Raw genomic sequence first — 20,494 nt, 5'->3', positions numbered from 1 at the left:
CAAAATATTCAAAGTGATGAAAAGCAAGGACCTACAATCAAGATTATACTACCCAGAAAAGCTGTCATTTTTAATTGAAGGACTGCTAAAGATCTTCCCAGACAAGAAAATCTAAAGGAGTTCATCATCACATAATCAGTATTACAAGGAATCTTAGAGGGATTTCTTTAAGATGAAAAAAAAAAGATAAAAAATATGAACAGTAAAATTGCAATAACTTCATATCTATCAAGAATTACTTTCTATGTAAATGGATTAAATGCTCCAATTTAAAGATACAATGGTTAAATGGATAAGAAAACAAGACCCTTACATGTGCTGCCTATAAGAGACTTACTTCAGATTGAGAGACATACACAGACTGAAAGTAAAGGGATGAAAAAGAGATTTCATGAAAATGTAAACAGAAAAAACTGAGGTAGCAATACTTAGACAAATTTGACTTTAAAACAAAGGCTGTAAAAAGAGACAAAGCAGGACCCAGTAATCCCACTTCTGAGTATTTATCTGAAGAAACCCAAAACACTACTTATTTAGAATGTGTGCATCCATATGTGCATTGCAGCATTGTTTACAATGGCCAAGATGTGGAGGCAGCCTGGGTGTCCATTGATGGAAGAATGAATAAAGAGGAGGTGGTATATATATACAATGAATGGAATATTGGTCAACCATAGAAGTGAATGGGTCTTGCTATTTGAGGCAGCATGGATGGACCTAGAGGGTATTGTGCTGAATGTGCTGAATAGAGTTTATAAGACAGAGAAAGACAGATACAATGTGAGCTCACTTATATGTGGAATCTAAAGAACAGAATAAATAAACAAACAAAACAGAAACAAACTCATAGATACAGAGAACATTTTGATGGTTGACAGATGGGAGGGGTTTGGGGGGTCAGTGAAGAAGGAGAAGGGATTAAGAAATACAAACAGGTTGTCACACAATAGTCATGGGGATGTAGGGTATAGCATAAGGAATATCATCAATAATATTGTAATAACTATGTATGGTGTCGGGTGGGTACTAGATTTATTGGGGCAATAGATGGGAAGAATTTTGGAGGGCAGGGTAAAAAAATATGAAGGGATTAAGAAGTACACACTTTTAGTTACAAAATAGTCATGGGAATGTAAAGTAAAGCATAGGGAATATAGTCGATAATATAATAACTATGTACAGTGCCAGGTGGGTACTAGAGTATTCAGAGAGATCACTTCTTAAATTATATAAACGTCTAATCACTATTCTGTACACCTGAAATTAATATAAAATAATATTGAATGTCAACTGTAATTGAAAAATTTAAAAAGGTGGAGCGGGGAGATGAAGAGGAATATGGGGTTTAAATTTCCAGGTATAAAACAAGTAAGTCATGGGGATGTAATGTACAGCATAGGGAATATAGTCAATAATGTTGTGCTAGGGTGGTACAGTATCAGACGGTTGCTTAACTTATCATGGTGAGCACTTCTTTAAGTATATAAACGTTGAATAACCATGGTGTGCACCTGAACCTAATATCATATGTTAGCTATATTTTAATAAAATTATTTTAAAAATAAAAATTAAAAAAGAGAGATTATCAAAATATAGAAAGGGCCTCCAAAATGTTGGAGGCTGCTAGAAATGACACCTGTTCTAAATACTTGCCATACTGATTGTCTTGTCCATATGCCTTCATCACTGGCCTTTTTACAGATGTCCACTGAACTGCAGACAGGAAACTACATTTCCCAGAATACCTTTTCCTGTGTAGTTCTGGCCACTTAGTATCTGCCAGTGAGAGGCACTCACATGGGGTGGAGCAGAAATCTATTTTTAGGTGGCAGCTGCTGCGAGATGTGAGGTTAGATATTGTGTTTGCAGCAGTTTCTTAAATACTTTCCTCATGCAGACCTAGATATTTGGTCAAATCGTTTTAAATGCTTTTGAGACTTCTAGCAGTTTCCATGTTACCTCGTGGAAATGTCGTTTAGTAACTGAAAGCTGAGATTTTTCATGCTGTCTACTTGACCTTCATTCTCTCAGCATTTCCAATATTTGGGTAAGCCACTAATTCACTGAAGTAAAAGTCTTCATTTTTGGCATGAACAAGGTGATTTTGTTTTCCCAACTGAACTTAACTCGTACATTTATTTAATTCTTTTTCTTCTTTTATAACTTCAATTCTGTCTTTTTATTCAATTTTCTGAGAAAGTTGCCTTTATCTTTTAATACTTCTGTGAAGATTTAATATCTTTCATATTCTCCATTTCCAAGATTATTTATACTATTAATTCACCTTTTTATAGCATTTGTTCTGATATTATGACTATATTACCTTTTATATTTTTGAGTATACTCATGGGTACATTAGCGATCTGGTGAAGTATTCTTTTGCTCTCTATACTTTCATTTAATCTCTTTTTTTTTTCTTTCTGTACATCTTTGCTTTTTGACCTTCACATTAGAAACTTTCTTTAAAACTTCATTTTAATCTTCGTCAATTCCTTTAAAAGTGAAGTATTAAAATATCTTTAGAAGCTCTGTATGCACAGGCAGGTCTTGGCAAGAGGTAAGCTTCATCTTAGGATGCTTGGGTAGCAATCTTAGCATTTTGTTAGCAAACCCACTGACTGTACGTAATGATAGGTCTTTTGTATTATGGTCATTCTTTTTCCAGAGAAAAGTAGTCAGATATCCTGCTTTGCTGGTATAACCTAGACTGTCAAAGTTCTGGAAGAATGTTTTAGTTATGCTCTCTGCTGCACAATAAATTAGTGCCCACAATTAGTCCCACTTAAAATAACAGCAATTACTATCTCATAGTTTCTGTGATCAGGAAAAAGGGTGCAGCTTAGCTGGGACTTTTGGCTCTGGATCTCTTACAAGTAGAGTGAACAACCATCCCATCTGCCCAGAACTTTTCCAGTCTTAGCCTTGAAAGCCTTAGATGCCAGGAAATCGCTCAGTCCTGAGAAAACCAGGACACCACGTCACTCTACGAGCCTGCAGTCACCTTACAGCTTGACTGGGAAGGCTCTGTTTCCAGTTCACTCATGTGGTTGTTGGAAGAGCCCGGTTTCTCATGGGCTGTCAGAGTCCTCCCTTAGCTTCTTTCAAACTGGGACTCTCCATAGAGCTTGCTTCATCAGGATGAGCAAGAAAGATGTCAAGAAATTTCCAGCAAGAATGCTAGCAAAAAAGAAGTCACAGCCTCTGTCACTTAATCATGCATATAACATCTGATTGCTTTATCACATTCTATTCATTAGAAGTGAGTCCCCAGGCCCAGCCCACGTACTAGGGATAAAGTGATGTAAGGGCTTAGATACTAGGAAGCAGGGAATATTGAGTGTCAGGTCGAAGCTGCCCACGCAGAACCTAATAAGGGAATGGAGGTATGCGGGGAGAGGATTCAAGGGAGACCATTAGTGAATTCACACGATTTCAAATTTCCCTTCACTGGTAGCTTTGCTTAGTGTCCCCCCCAAACACAAACATCTCTAATTCAACTCCTCCAGAGTTCAGTATCAGTATTGTATAGAGGTCATGAAGGTCGTGTTATTTGCTGTGTGGGGGTGGGGGATGAGATCTAGGAGTAAAATGCATCTGATACAGATTTTCAGACAATTTTTCTGTTCGTTGTCCCACCAGGCACCATAACTTCTGACCTGCTGAATCCTTCAACTCTTGAGATTTTCCAGGGTTCTGAAACGCACAGTGGCCTGCTTATTGCCATCACCGAACTACCTACCCCTATGGGCACTGAGATTTCAGCCTTTTTCTATATGTCAGTTTTCTCTCATCCAGCTGTTTTCTGTCCGTGTACATGTAATCTCGTGCTTTGACTTCTACTTTTTCAATTTTATTAACTTTGTCTTTGTGACCGTATGCTTTTCACACTCCTTTAATTTCAAAATACTGTTTCAAGAGGAAATGTGGTTAACACTTGTTCAATACACCAGGTTAAGGCAGAATCCCTATTATTTCCTTAAAATCTCTATAAGGCATCCCCTGTGGTCATTGTTTTATTTATGCATCACCAGTGTCTGGTCTAGTCACTAATATGTAAGAGGTATTTAAAAATAAATAAATGGATGAAATCAAATTATGGAAACATGACTCTTTCGAGTATAGATAGGGTGATAAGAAGGAATATTGACATAGAAAACAAGGAAGCACATCAAAAAGTGCCAATGACCTATTTTCCTCAAATGTTAAGAAAAAAAATAAACAGGACATAGGAAACCTGTAGAATGTTAGATCTGTGAAGCCACAGATGTTTGCCTGTTTTAGCCACTGCTATATCCCCTGTATCAAGAACACTGACTGCAATGCAGTAGGTGCTCAATAAGTGTTTGTTTTATGCATGAATGTGTAGTGACCGGAGTACACAGTAAGATCAGAAGGCTTAGATGTGAAGTGACAACAGCTGGATTACTTCAAGCAAGGTAGTCATCCCACTGAGCCTCCATTTCTTTAGCTCTAAAACATCAGCTATGATGTTTGCCCAAGGATGCTGCTCTGTGCACATTCTGGGATAATGTATGTCAACGCACTTCGGCACATTCTGGTACCTAGTATTTTCTTCGGGAACAAAGATCACATTCAAAAATAATTTGATAGCACTTCATACTTTGTTACCAAATACAAATTCCAAATCACCTCAGATTACCTTTATTTATTTATTTTTAAGGCAGGCATGGGCAGCAAACCTTTTCTATCTCTAAGGGTTGGGTATGTGTAGATCGGGAAAGGGAGCGGTCACTTGTAAGGACTTTAATGGGAATCCTGACATGCCATGCAGCAGTGGGAGAGTCCCTCATGCGGTCTAGAGGGTTGCAGAGAAATGTATCCTTTCCCTGGAATACACTCTGATGGTTCCTGTCATTAGTGCTGACTGTCTCTTGTTACTCGTTTAGGAGACTCAGTGCTCCCTGTATCCCAGACCATGACGCAATTCGTTTGCTCTCCCTCCATGCCTCAATACTGACCACTTGCTGACCTCAGCCTTGTAAGTCAAAGTTGCAGCTAATAAAAGCTGGCGGATACCTAAGCCCTTAATTGAATCTCTAGATCTTTATTGACTTTTTTCCCCTCTCCCACCTTCTTTCTATCCCTTTTATTTTAGAAAGAAGTTTTTCATTACTGAATACAAAATATTTAGGTGCTGGCACCTCCACAGTGGTAGTGATTGCATTGTGCATTAGCTGGAAAGTTCATTCCCAGCTTAATAGGCCTGAAGAGGAATGGATGCACTTTGGTTAAACCAGAAAAGCTGATTGCTACCTAAATAACTAATTCATCTTCATAGCAGATGGATGTCAAGGATATTCAAGAGCAGATACACCCAAGGTCATGCCAATTAGTTGTGGAGAAAGGCTTGACTAGAAGGCAATTTAAGATATAAACAGCCTTTATTTCCCAAACCAAGACCCTTAATGAGCACCTTACATAGTTGAAAGGCTTTGGAAAGACATCCACACTCTTCCAGGGTAGGTGGGAACCCGGGGATGAATTCTTCATAAAATGATACATCCATTTGAAGGAATTACAGAGTAGAATCATGGACTTGACACTTTCTTTTTAACTCTTTTGCCGCTGGTTTTTCTTCTTGACTTGCCATGTAAGACTCACCTGGATGCCAGTAGAGAGGTGTTGATTCTTCATAATGCTTACAAAGTAAACTATGGATGATAAGATGAGAAGCATTGGATGGCCATGATATATTTAGCCCCAAGATTGGGATGATGCTAAGCTCTATAGGAAGTTGTGTGTACTATCTCTTCAACAATCCCCTTTTAAAATTGAATACCAGTATTCAGAGTTCACACGGAGCATTCTATAGATATGAATTCTCATCTCACAGGAGAAGGCAGCTAGCTACACAGATCTTTAGCTCATATTACCTAACTGCTGGAAACTATTGATCCAACTTTGTCAGATAGTTAATTGCCAGCATTTAATGGTGGCCAGTGAGACATTAGTAGGATATGTGATTTCCTCTGTTTAAAACTTTTGTTTACTCCTTATTCCTCTGATAAAAACAGGCTAGTATAACATAATCTGGTTATGTTACATAATGGCTTTACCTGCTGTCAAGATCGGGTGTAACTCCAGTTTTTCAGTAGCCAAGTCTGTGCCAGATGTTGGAGCATTTTCTGGCACCGGTCCTCAGGACCTATCTTTTCCCTGGTATCATATTGGACCAAATGGGTACATTTGCCCACAGGAGAAGAACACAGAAAGGAGAACAACCAGAGCAACTCTTTAAGCCCAAGAGTATGATGTTTTGTAGAAGGCAGTATCAGCAAAAACCTTTGTGATTTCCACCTTTCATAGACAGTCCCCTGTTATGTCACAGCCCAACTTAGGTTTTTCCCATTTTGTTGGGAGGTCTCTTAGGCTAATTTGATATTTTGAAACTCTGGCACTACTGTTCTTACTGAAATTAAGCAACTAACCAGTTCTGCAGTCTGTTGTGCCCTGCTGTTGCTAACAAAGCTAAACTTGGACATTTTGATTAATTTTTCTGTTTTTGAGCAATATGATTTTATAACCGCTAATATATTGACTCTAGGATATTTGAATGTATGTTCTCAGTCTAACATTGTGCCTTGTGGCAGTTGTTCACTTATGGAGACAATACATGTCCAGGATGAAAATATCATCGGTGTTCAACATGCATGTAAAGAACTTTGCAAAACCCAGGACGTGGATATCCAGAGCATAGGACATTGGAAATATTTTCCTAGATAAATGTCTCAACAAGAAAGCATGTTACAGAATTTCAGGAGATTTTCTAGAAGGGAAACAACTTCGAAATATATTATTGACATTTCTCTTATAGTCATAATTGCTTCTCATCGCCACAAAATTCTGTCATTTTAAAGTCAGTTATCCATTGATTCTTTTTCCATTTTGGACATTATGTACTACATATGGAGTCCTATCACAGTTCTGTTATGCTACCAGTTTTAGAATACCCAAAGTAATAGAAAATATATATATTTGATTGGTATGGGGGTTACAATCATATTGCAAGTAACAATCCACTTTAATTTTGCAAAAGTTTTAGCCATGGTTCCTTTAAGCATCCAACTGCACTAAGGTCTCTAAGCATATTTCATTTACGGAAATATACTATGCATTCAAATTTTCAAAACACCTACATTGTATAAAATGAGGTTAACATCTTTAGAGATTATAAATAATAATAATAATAATAATAATAATAATAATAATTTATGGTTAATAATAACAACAATGACTAACATCCATTCAATACTTACCATGCAGAAAAACTGCCCTGCAACATTTTGCAATACTGGATGGCTCATTGATTTACTCAAATTACCTGGTTGTTGCATTGCTTACTAAATGGTACTGAGTTTACCCTTTAGAGAGGCGATAATAATATGTTAATTAAATAGAGAAATACAAATCATTGCTAGGGTTGCCCTCTCCAGAAGAATGATCATTATTAGAAACTACCACAGTCTCTCAGCTTCAGTGAATAAAAAGCACTGAAACTTGGAAGAGACACATGTCAGTAATGGAAGAACTTTGTCATATGAGGCTTCAGAAGGATACTCTGAAATACAGTGTAACGCCAACCTTCAAGTAGTGTGTTCTTAGGTCATCATAAATTAGTCATGAGTCCCAATAGAAGTGACATGTACTTCTAGATTGACAGATACACAGTGGATAAATGCATTTAAGAAATAAAGGTGAAAGGAGTAAGAAGTACAAATTGGTAGTTACACAATAGCCCTGGGGATATAAAATACTATAGGGAAGATAGTCAATAATATTGTAATAACTATGTATACTGCCCGGTGGGCACTAGGCTTATTGGGGGGAATCACTTCATAAATTGTATACATCTCTACACTGTACACCTGAAACTAATGTAAAGTAATATTGAATGCCAAATTTAATTGAAAAAAAAATTAAAAAAGAAATACTGGGTAAATAAATATATTTATGCTGCAGAACTTCTTGTAGCTTTTAAATTGCTATTGTAAGTTTTCAAAAATTGACAGATAATTAGCTTTTTTTTTTGAACCAGTCAATCTCTCTCCCTCACCCCCTCCCCAAGGTATCTGGTTGACTAATTTTCTTTGGAATCTTACTCTAGGAAATAGTATTTTAGACCATTTGAAATTATTCAAAATTAAACATACATTAGGACTTATTAAACACCTGTTGACTTATTTATTGAGAATAATACTGTATCTCGTTGAAAAATGATAATCAAATAGCTGAAAACAATTGCCAGTGTAAGAGATTCTTCCTAATGAAATAAAGCACCGGGCCCAGAAAAAAAAAAAAAAAAAAAAAAAAAAAAAAAACATGAAACTTACCTTTATATTGCTCATAGAAATATTAGCCAGTCTATTATCTTAGAAATCATTCTGAAGTCCACATGTGATGGATTATATAAAAGATTTATCAATTTTAAGCAATATGAAAATATTGTTCTTAGAAAGACAGTGTGCTAACAGTGATACTTGAAGTTATAAGATCAGGGCTAAAATGACAGCACTATAAATAATCATGCAGGTGACTCCAGAAAGATAATATTACATGTTGCACAGGATGGATGCAAGAATTAAATGGGATGATAGATATGGAATGTGCTTGGTAAACATTAAAGCATCATCATAAGATTTCTCAAACTGAGGTTCATGGACATACAATTCAGGGTTCACTCTAAGTTTTGTTTTGTTTTGCATTGAGATTTATTTCAATGATAATTTTACAAAATTTACTTTTTATAGAATTTATAGAATTTACTCTATAAAACTGCTTTACAATGATAATGTTCTATCAAAAGATATTTTAAGAGTATAAGCTTTTGTTTTCTTAACTCAGTGTTTCTTAAACTGAGATTGATGGCTGTATTCTTGAGGTTAGTGAGAAATAAATTTCTCTAAAATCGTTCTTGGAACACACAATTTTGAGAATTACTACCCCATAATTAATACAAATATTACATTGTCGGTTGAACTTTTAAGAGCAGCTGGTGAGGATGCTTGCAAACAGGGAAAATGGATCCACTCCCTCCACATCTGTTAAATGACTTTACAAAGCTGTTGCTTAGAAATTTTACTTTCAGAAGTCATGCCTATATCGTATATTTGAAATTATTATTATAGTAGAACCTTACATGTTCACCACAACATCCATAAAAGATGATAACCACGGGAGATATAGGATGTGTTAACTAGCTCTATTGTGGAAAGCATTTCACAATATATACATGTATCAAATTATCACATTGTACACCTTAAACTTACACAATGTAATATGTCAACTACATCTCAATAAACCTAGGGGGTGGGGAAGTCATGCCTGGGAGTTCACATGATTGTTAAATATGCAACATCAGTAAAGTATTCAATAATTAGAAGACAGATACATGATAGATGTGTAACCCAATAAGTCATGATGCTTAAGGTTCTGTAATTTAATTTAAAAACAATACTGAACAAGTTAAGTATAGAAGTGAGGACTGTATATTATCAACAGTGAGAGAGTTAACATATTTTTTCACAAATTTTTAATCAATTGCCACACTGTGGTAATGTCATCTTATGTTAAATGTTTGGGATTCCTTGGTCTCAAATCCGTGGCAAACACTTGCGCTTTGCATGTCCCTAGGTGGAACTTCCTCACACGTAATACACAAGCAGACTTCCAATCAAGGTGTGCAGAATCCCTGGCACTGAGACTTCAGTGAAGCAAAGCTCTGTCCAGCAGGGCTTCTGTGTTTCCTCAGATCTGCCCCACTAGGACTCTCTACAGCAGGTGTACTCTTGACAGCACATAGGCTAGTCTCGTAGGAAAGAGGGGATTCACAGAGGGTCCATGTCAATACCTTGCAGATAAGCAAAAAGATTCAGGTCATTTCAAAAAGATTTCAGATTGAGATCAGCTAATCACTTGCAGAATCTTCTAGAAGCTTCAATAATTCTGGCAGCAAATAAGGGGATTCTTAAACTGTCAATATTTAAAAGTGAAATTTTTAGGCATCATTCTGGATCGGAAGCTTTGGGTATCTTATGAACGGGCTCTATGATTCTGACACTTAAGTTCGTGAACTTGCCACCCTTCGCTTACATTGGCAGCACTGTACAAACAGCTCGGTAAGGTGTCATAACCTTGGTGTCTCACAGCTGTGCTCATGTCGACGTGTGGCGGTGTCTTGCTGAGTGGCATTCATTATTGTTGTTGTGTGGTTTTGTGTGTCATCACGAGAATGTCTGAGCTTGAATTAGAGCAATGAACAAACATTATTTCTTGTTAAACTTGGCAAGAATGGAAGTGAAATCAAGGACATGTTAGTCCAACTTTATGGATAATGCCATGAAGAAAACGGCAGTATATCAATGGATTAAATGTTTTTTCTGAGGGAAGAGAATGCAGCACTGATGAAGAGAGGGCAGGGTGGCCAGAAACAAGCAGAAGTGATGAAAACATTGTAAAAATTAATCGAATTGTGTGTCAAAATTGTCAGCTGACTGTGAGAAGCATAGCAGACCAAGTAAACATTGATAGAGAAACAGTTAGGAAAATCTTAACTGAAAATCTTGGCATGAGAAAGGTGTGTGCAAAAATGGTTCCAAAGGAGCTCACTGATGAACAAAAGCAAAAGAGGGTCAAGGTTTGCTAAGAGGTTTTGGAGAGGCAAGACAATGTTTTGGGCTATGTTATCACTGGTGATGAAACATGGGTGTACCAATGTGACCCTGAAACAAAGCATCAAAGTGCACAGTGGAAGTCAGCCAATTCTCTATGACCAAAAAATTTCTGTGAGTCCAAATCAAGAGTCAAAATGGTGTTGCTAACCTATTTTGATATTAGAGGGATTATTCATTATGCATTTGTACCAACTGGACAAAGAGTTAACCAAGTTTACTATTTGAAAATGCTGAAAAGGCTGCATGAGAAAGTTAGATGAAAATGACCTGAACTTTTTGCCAACAATTCATAGCTCTTGCATCACGACAACGCACCAGCTCACAGGGCGCTGTCTGTGAGAAAGTTTTTAGCCAGTACACAAACAACTGTATTGGAACACTCTCTCTGCTCACCTGATGTGGCCCCAATGACTTCTTTCTTTACCCAAAGATAAAGGAAATACTGAAAGGTAGACATTTTGATGACATTCAGGACATCAAGGGTAATACGACGACAGCTCTGATGGCCATTCCAGAAAAAGAGTTCCAAAATTGCTTTGAAGGGTGGACTAGGCACTGGCATTGGAGTTTAGCTTCCCAAGGGGAGTACTTTGAAGGTGACCATAGTGATATTCCTCAGTGAGGTGTGTAGCACTTTTTCTAGGATGAGTTCGTGAACTTAATTGTTATATATATTCTCTTTCTTTCTAACAGTACAGGGACATATCCCCTGAACTGCATAAGAACAAGTTATGAAAGATTAATAGAACTAAAGATTTCTAGTTAATGAGAACTTTTTTCTTTGAAAGTAGAATCAATAGGGCTCCAAGGGACAGCCAGTACTCAGAGCAGGTAAAACATTTGAATAAATATAAACATTTGTTAGACACATCTCTCATTTTTATAAATCATTGCTATAATTTTTCTGTTACAATTTTAGTGAACTTAATGGGTTTATTCTTTTTGTCTGAAGGCTTACAGATTAAAGCACCTCACTGGGGGAAACAGATGATATTGCAACTGATTTTAGATGATATTGCAAGTCAATTTATTTTGAAAAGTATCACATTCAATAAGTATATTATTACAGCCATAAAACGAGTAATTATGGCTAAACATTTATTGAACAGTTACTACAAGGCAGGTCCAGGTCCAAGTGCTTTGAATTTTACTCATACAATAAACCCAACTTGCAGATAAAGAAATTGTGCCACTGATAGGTAAGAAAGTGTCAAAACTGAGGTTCAAACTCAAGCAATCAAATTGACATTTGTTTGTTTTTTAATTAAAGTTTATTGGGGTGACAATTGTTAGTAAAATTACATAGATTTCAGGTGTACAGTTCTGTAATACATTATCTATATCTCACATTATGTGTTCATCACCCAGAGCCAGTTCTCTTTCCATCACCATATATTAGACCCCGTTCACCCTCTTCTAGAGCCCCCGTCCGCCCTTACCCTCTGGTAACCCCTAAACTATTGTCTATGAATTTATGTTCTTTCATTTGTTTACCTTGTTCTTTTGTTGTTTTCAGTTTTAAATACCACATATCAGTGAAATCATATGATTGTCTACTTTTTCTGTCTGACTTATTTTGCTTAGCATTATAATCTCAAGATCCATCCATGTTGTCACAAATGGTCCTATTTCATCTTTTCTTACTGCCAAATAGTATTCCATTGTGTATATATACCACAACTTCTTTATCCATTCATCTATTGAAGGACATTTTGATTGTTTCCATGTCTTGGCCACCATAAATAAAGTTGCAATGAACATTGGAGCACATGTGTCTTTATGGATACATGTTTTCAGATTTTTGGGGTAGATAACCAGGAGAGGGATTCCTGGGTCATATGATAATTCTATTCTTAATTTTTTGAGGAACCTCCGCGCCACTTTCCATAATGGCTGCACCAATCTGCATTCTCACAACCAGTGTATGATGGTTCCTTTTTCTTCACAGCCTCTCCAAAACTTGTTACTAGTTGTCTTGTTGATGATAGCCATTCTGACTGGGGTGAGGTGATATCTCATTGTGGTTTTTATTCGCATTTCTCTGATGATTAGTGATGTTGAGCATTTTTTCGTATGTCTAGTGGCCATTTGTATGTCCTCTTTGGAGAAATGTCTCTTCAGTTCCTCTGCCCATTTTTCAATTGGGTTCTTGTTAATTTATTCTTGAGTTGTATGAGTTCCTTGTATATTTTGGATATTAGCCCTTTATTGGAGGTGCTGTTTGAAAAAATCTTCTCCCATTCAGTCGGTTGCCTCTTTATTTTGTCGATGGTTTCTTTTGCTGTGCAGAAGCTTTTAAGTTTCATATAGTCCCATTTGTTTATTTTAGTTTTTACTTCCATTGCCTTTGGAGTCAAATTCATAAAATGCTCTTTGAACCCAAGGTCCATAAGTTTAGTACCTATGTTTTCTTCTATGCAGTTTATTGTTTCAGGTCTTATCCTTAGGTCTTTGATCCAGTTTTAATTAATTTTGTACATGGTGACAGATAGCAGTCCAGTTTCATTCTTTTGCATGTGGCTTTCCAATTCTCCCAGCACCATTTATTGAAGAGGCTGTCTTTCCTCCATTGTATGTTTTTTACTTCTTTGTCAAAAGTTATCTGTCCATAATTATGTGGGTTTATTTCTGCATTCTCAATTCTATTCCATTGGTCTGTGTATCTGTTTTTCTGCCAATACCATGCTGTTTTGATTATTGTTGCCCTGTAGTACAAGCTGAAGTGAGGGAGTGTGATACTTCCAGCATTGTTCTTTTTTCTTAGGATGCTTTGGTATTTGGGGTCTTTTGTGGTTCCATAGAAATCTAACGATTTTTTTATTCTATTTTTTTAAAAAATGCCATTGGGATTTTGATGGGGATTACATTAAATCTGTATATTTCTTTGGGTAATATGGCCATTTTAATTGTGTTGATTCTTCTTATCCATGAGCATGGAATGGCTTTCCATTTCTTTGTGTCTTCAATTTCTTTTAAAAATGTCTTATAGTTTTCAGCATATAGGTCGTCCACATTCTTGATTAAATTTATTCCTAGGTATTTTATTCTTTTTGTTTCAATTGCAAAAGGAATTTTTTAATTTGTGTGTTTGTTTTTTTTCCTGAGATTTCATTGTTAGTATATAAGAATGCAATAGATTTTTGTACATCGATTTTGTAGCCGACAACTTTACTGTATTCATTTAATGTTTCTAATAGTTTTTTGGTGGAGTCTCATGTCGTCTGCAGAGTGGCAATTTAACACCTTCATTCCCAATTTGGATGCATTTTATTTCTTTCTCTTGCCTGATTGCTCTGGCTAGGACTTCCCATACTATGTTGAAAAGCCAAGGTGATACGGGACAGCCCTGTCATATTCCTGAACGTAGAGCAAAGGGCTTCAATTTGTCACTGTGAGTTATGATATTATCTGAGGGTTTGTCATATATGGCCTTTATTATGTTAAGGTATTTTCCTTCTATACCTATTTTATTACATGTTTTAATAATAAATGGATGTTGTATCTTCTCAAATATTTTTTCTGCATCAATTGATATAATCATATGGATTTTTTTTCCTTTATTTTGTGTACAAGGTGTATCACATTGATGGATTTGCGTATGCTGAACCATCCTTGTGCCCCTGGGATGCACCAAGTTTGGTCGTGATAAATAACCTTTTTAATGAATTGTTGCATTCGATTTGCTAGAATTTTGTTTAGGATTTTTGCATCTGTATTCATCAGAGATATTGGTCTGCAGTTTTCTTTTTTGCATTATTCTTATTAGGTTTTGGTATGAGGGTAATGTTGGCCTCATAAAATGAGTTAGAGAGTATTGCCTCTTCTTCAATTTTTGGAAGAATTTGTGTAGGACCTGTATTAGATCCTCTTTGAAGGTGTGGTAGAATTCACTAGTGAAGCCATCTGGTCCCGGAGTTTTGCTTTTGGGAAGGTTTCTGGTTACTGGTTCAATTTCCTTACTGGTGATCGGTCTATTTAGATTTTCCTGTTCTTCGTGAGGCAGCCCAGGAAGGCTATATGTTTCTAAGGACTTGTCAATTTCTTCTACGTTATTGAATTTGGTGGCATATTGACCTTTGTAGTATTCTTGGATGATCCTTAGTGTCTGTGGAATCCGTGATAACTACCCCTCCTTCATTTCTGATTTTGTTTATTAGTGTCCTTTCTCTTTTTATCTTAGTGAGTTTAGACAAGGGTTTGTTAATTTTATTAATCTTTTCCAAGAACCAGCTCTTTGTCACATCAATTTTTTCTATTGTCTTTTTGTTCTTTATTTCATCTAGTTCTGCTATAATTTTTATTATTTCCTTTCTTCCTCTGACCTTGGGTTTCATTTGTTCTTCTTTTTCTAGTTCTTTAAGGTGTAACGTGAGCTTATTTATCAGAGATTTTTCTTGTTTTGAGATAGGCCTGTAATGACATAAATTTCCCTCTTAAAACTGCTTTTGCTGCATTCCAAAAATTTTGGTAGGATATTTTTTCATTCTCATTTGTTTCTACATATCTTTTGATCTCTCCTCTTATATCTTCTTTGACCCGGTCATTCTTTAAAAGTATGTTATTTAATCTCCATATATTTGTGTTTTTTCCTGCATCTTTTTGCAGGTGATATCCAATTTCAAAGACTTGTGATCAGAGAATATGCTTGGGATGATTTCGATCTTCTTAAATTTGCTGAGACTAGTTTTATGTCCCAATATAGGGTCTATCTGTGAGACTGTTCCATGCACACTAGGAAAAAATGTATAGTCTGATGTTTTAGGATGAAATGCTCTATAAATGTCAATTATGTCCATTTCATTTAATGTGCTATTTAGGGCTGCTATTTTGTTATTTATTTTCTCCTTGGATGATCTATCCATAGCTGTCAATGATGTATTTAGATCCCCTAGTATAATTGTGTTTTGGTCAATTTTTCCCTTTAGTTCTGTTAGTAGTTGCTTGGTATATTTCCGTGCTCCTTGATTGGGGGCATAAATATTGATGACTGTTACGTCTTTTTGTTGTATAGGTCATTTGTTTTAAGCACCAATAGTCTACACAAAACAGGATAGATTGTGTTTTAAAACCAGTTGATTCCTGCTTTTACTCCAGTGTTTTAAAAAGTGAAGGATCAGAGGATAACAAGCACTGTCCTGAGAAAATGAGAAAGAGGATATGGGTTTGAGGTTAATATTACCATTAATAACTGTATTACTTGGAAAAGTCATTTGACCCTCTGAACTCCATTTTACTTATTTGAAAAAATGAAAGGTTGGGTTAAATCTTGGATAGAAAATACATAGCAAACATGATGCTAATCCTTTAGTCTGTATTGTTATAAATCATTACCCTCTCTTTTCTACTGACTTTGAGCATAGAATTACAACACTCTCAGCACAGCTTTCCAAATAATCTCTTTTGATTGATTGAAGCGTGTGCAAGAGATAAAGCCTAGCTTTCATCCCTGGATGATATGATATATAAGCCCTCTTTGAGTACAAATATTAAATGGTTTTTCACACTTAATATACTTATACAAGAGGGGGATCTGAATGTGGGGTTTAAAGTGGGGAAGAACAGAAAATCTGCAGATGGATTGGGAAGAGAGGAAACTGACTACTGAGAAATATGAAGATACCATTTCAGTCTTAAAAAATATTTTCAAGGCTGACTCATGCCTATGTCTGGAGCAGTAAGAAGTCTTCCCCAATAAGAAAGTTTACTTCCCTCGCCAGGCCTTAGTCAGTTTTTCAGCATGAACACAGGACATTGAATTTCTTACCAGTACAATAAATTATTTCATTTAATCACAGGCTTGGATCTTGTCTTTGCATCTCCTGCTTAATTGTTCATTTACTCTACATGGGAATGAGTCCTTATGCACAATCTCATATTTACTTTCAGACTATATGCTACTAAAGAGCAGGGATATTTTTCTTTATTATATTTAGACAACCACATGCATAATACTTGGATTCCTAATAAAGATTACTCAATATTATAAGGAAGAAAGGAGAGAAGTAGTAAAAAAAAAAAATAGAAGAAGAAGAAGAAGAGGAATTTTGATAGGTGCATAGTTCAAGATACTTTGGAATTAATTCATTGGAGAAGGCCTTACATATGATGAAAAGTTTAATGGGTTTACAGTTCTCAAATAAATTATGTGTGCTCTTATTGTTTTCTTTTTATTAAAACCTTTACCCCTCTGAATAGTCTCTCTTTCTAAATTCCTTGCAGCTGATTTTTGAAGCAAGCATGCCACTATCTTGGGTAGATCTCTGTTCTGAGAAAGTCAAGGGATAGCCAGGATGAGGAATAGGAAATAGAGGCTTATGTAAGACTGCTCAGACATGCCTTTAATCTTATGGAGGCCAGAGTTTTCAGAGGATGGGAAATAGCTTGTTTCTGAATATATTGTCTTCTAGGTTCCAGAACAGTAGGCAACTGGACAAAGATTCGGAGACTCGAGGTCATGGCCTAAATCATCACTACAATTAAAAACAAACAAACGAACAACAGATAATACATGGTTTCTTTGAGGAAAGCTAAAATCAAATACCATGTAGCAGAAAGAATGACAGATTTCTGCTTTTTGGGATGGTAGAATAGTTTGTATCAGGTAAATCCTTCATCTGAGAATAATTTTATAAAAACTGGATTAGAAGGCCTGGAGAGGGGGATGTATTGAGCTGAGAAAAAATTTCTTCACTGCTTTTTCAACTTGGGGGTATTCCAATGCATAGCATGAGCCATAGAAGGAAAACACAAGCTGACAAAACCTTTCAGAAATAAGATGGGACAGAGAAAAAAAATGATTAAAGATATGGCTAACAAGTTTGTCAGAACTCGTGGGGCCAAAAACATGGTAAAGGGAACACTACAAATTTGTGAGATAAACATTCTGTGTGACTTTTGTTCCCAAACCTTTGCTCTATTCAGTGTTACATAGAAACAAGAGAAAACAAGAAGAAAATGGTATCCAAGAAGATCAAAAGCTAAGCAGAGCTCTTGGCAGTGTAATAGAGAAGAGGAATCAAACAGTGTAATGCAGGATCCTTCATGTAAGATGGTCCCTGGAAATATTTTCAGCTTTTATTTTAGAAGTGTGAGGTCTTAAGTTAAATCAAACTAGAAATAAACTCACCCTCAAAAGTCTGAAATTTAGCAGTTTATCATCTCAGTCCCTCAATAAATAAACTTGGTACACTACATTTCAAACTGCTAGTTGGAAAAACATTAAATATTTTCTGGAGGTAGAAACATCATCCCAAGGGCTACACAATTTCTCATACATACTATTCACTATTCAAGTAAAAATATCAGAAATGCCAGGATACAGAAACAGGTGACTAAAAAGTAATAAAAAATAACTTGAAGAGAATCATAAGCATTTTAAAATATAAGGCATTTGAAACAGACTTTAAAATAACTACCCTTAAAACTTTCAATAAATCAATGAAAATGTTAGAATTTCCCCAGAGATCTATAATCTATGAATCACATAGTACAATGAAAAATTAGAAATAAAAATATAATTACTAAAAAGACTTCAGTAGATAGACATATCAGTAGATTAGGCAAAATAAAAACTAAGATTGTTAAAGTAGAAGGCAGGTAAGTAGAAAATATTTAGACAAAACACACAGAGAAGCAGAAACTTATGAGACATATCAAGATCTTAACATATGTGTAATTGCAAGAACAAAAGGAGAAAAAGATACAATATTTGAAGAAATACTGGCTGATATATTGGCTTATCAATAGCACAAAATTTACTCAGACGTAGACCCATACATATATAATCAGTCTTTGACAAGAAACAAAATTAATTTAGTTAAGAAATGGGAACCTTGGATCTTCCAGTCAAAATGGCAGAGTAGGTAAACAATGTGTCCACCTCCTCTCACAACCACATCAAAATTACAACTAAACTGCAGAACAACTATCACTGAGAATCACCGGAAGTCCAGCTGAACAGAATTCCTATAACTAAGGATATACAGAAAAAGCCATGTCAACATTGGTAAGAGGGTAGAAATGCAGAATGAGCTGATCTCACACCCACATTTGGTGGTTAGAAATCAGGAGGAATATCTCAGCTGTGGAGGTCCCCTCTGAGGAGTGAGGGGTCCCAATCCCACACCAGGCTCCCTGGTCCAGTTCCAGTGCTGGGGAGAGAGGTCCCCATAACTTCTGGCTGCGAAAACCAGCCGAGATTGTAGTTGAATGAGACAGAGGGCTGCTGGAGTTAAAGGAATTCAACTTAAAGGGCCCACACATGGACTTACTCACTGATGGACTCACTCTCTCTGAGCTCCAGCGCTGGGGCAGAAGCTCAAGAAGCATCAGGGATATACTGGGAGGAACTGAATTGTCTGGCTACAATTCAGACAATGAGGGCTGGAGAGGCAGCTTTCTTCTAGAACGAAATGCTAAAAGAAGCCATTGTTCCTTTGTTGAGCCATCTCTTCACCCAGCATGCCAATGCAGGCAGCCACATCTGAGTCTCCATCAATCTGGCTAACACTGTTCACCCACTCTCCGCAGATTCCCTGTGCACCTGCTTCACCCAACTAGTGGACCCACCCATTCAACTTCCAGTCTTTTCCATACAAATTTACTGTCTTTGCCCATACTTGGGACTTTGTTAAAATCTCTCAAATGTTCACAAACCCCACACAAGCAGCATCCGGACTTAAATTGCCCTGTGTCTCATGCTAAGCAGTCCCACGCCTGGCACTAATGACAATCATCTGCAGATCACTTTGTAGTTCAGGCCAAGTAGCCCTAAGGAGGGCACAAGCAGCAGCTGATCTTGACCTACACCAGAGCACCTCCCAAAAGGCCCCAGAACCAACACACCCAGTAGCCAGCTTCAGACCACACCAGAGCACCACCCAACAACTTCCTCAAATGACACACCCAAAGTGTAGACTCTGCAAGCACCAGAGCCCCACAAAAGCAAATGCTACTTCATGGAGTCTGTTTCTGCACAACAGTTCCTCCACTATAGTCATGGCCAGACTTCACAACCAATCAGCCTGAGGGCCAACCCCTCCCATTAATGGGCCAACAGCAATCAAGTTTCAACTACAACAGAAGGGTACACAAAAGACACACCTGGAGCACCTGGTTCAGGTGACAATGAAGACTGTACCACTGGGCCCCACAACATACCTACTACATATGGCTACTCTACCAAGACCAGGAGACATATCAGTTCTGCCTAATATATAGAAACACACACAGGAAGTCATCCAAAATGAACAAGGAAACATGTCCCAAATGAAAGAACAGAACAAAACTCCAGAAAAAGAACTAAACAAAATGAGACAAGCAATCTACCAGACACAGAGTTCAAAACAGTGGTTATAAGGATGCTCAATGATCTCATGGAGAATGCTTACAAAGATATAGGAAACATAAAAATGGAGATACAAAACATAAAAAAGAACCAGTGAGAAGTGAAGAATATGTTAACTGAAATGAAGACTACATCAGAGGGAATTAAGAGTAGATGAGATGAAGGAAAGGACAGAATCAGCAATTTAGAAGATAAGTTTGCAGAAAACACCCAAACAGAACAGCAAAAAGAAAAAAAAAATCCACAGAAATGAGAATAATTTAAGGGGCTTCTGGGACAATGATAAATATACCAACATTTGCATCATAGGTTTACCAGAAAGAGAAGAAAGAGAACAAGGAATCGAAAACGTATTTGAAGAAATAATTTTAAAAAGAAGAAAGAAAGAATGATGGAAATCCTCCCTAACCTTGTGAAGGAAATAGACATACAAATCCAGGAAGTGCAGAGAGACCCA

The sequence above is a fragment of the Rhinolophus ferrumequinum genome, chromosome 25, assembly GCF_004115265.2.
Source record: "Rhinolophus ferrumequinum isolate MPI-CBG mRhiFer1 chromosome 25, mRhiFer1_v1.p, whole genome shotgun sequence".
Classification (NCBI taxonomy): Eukaryota; Metazoa; Chordata; class Mammalia; order Chiroptera; family Rhinolophidae; genus Rhinolophus; species Rhinolophus ferrumequinum.
The sequence above is the reverse complement of the archived record's forward strand: the minus strand, read 5'-3'. Positions refer to the sequence as shown.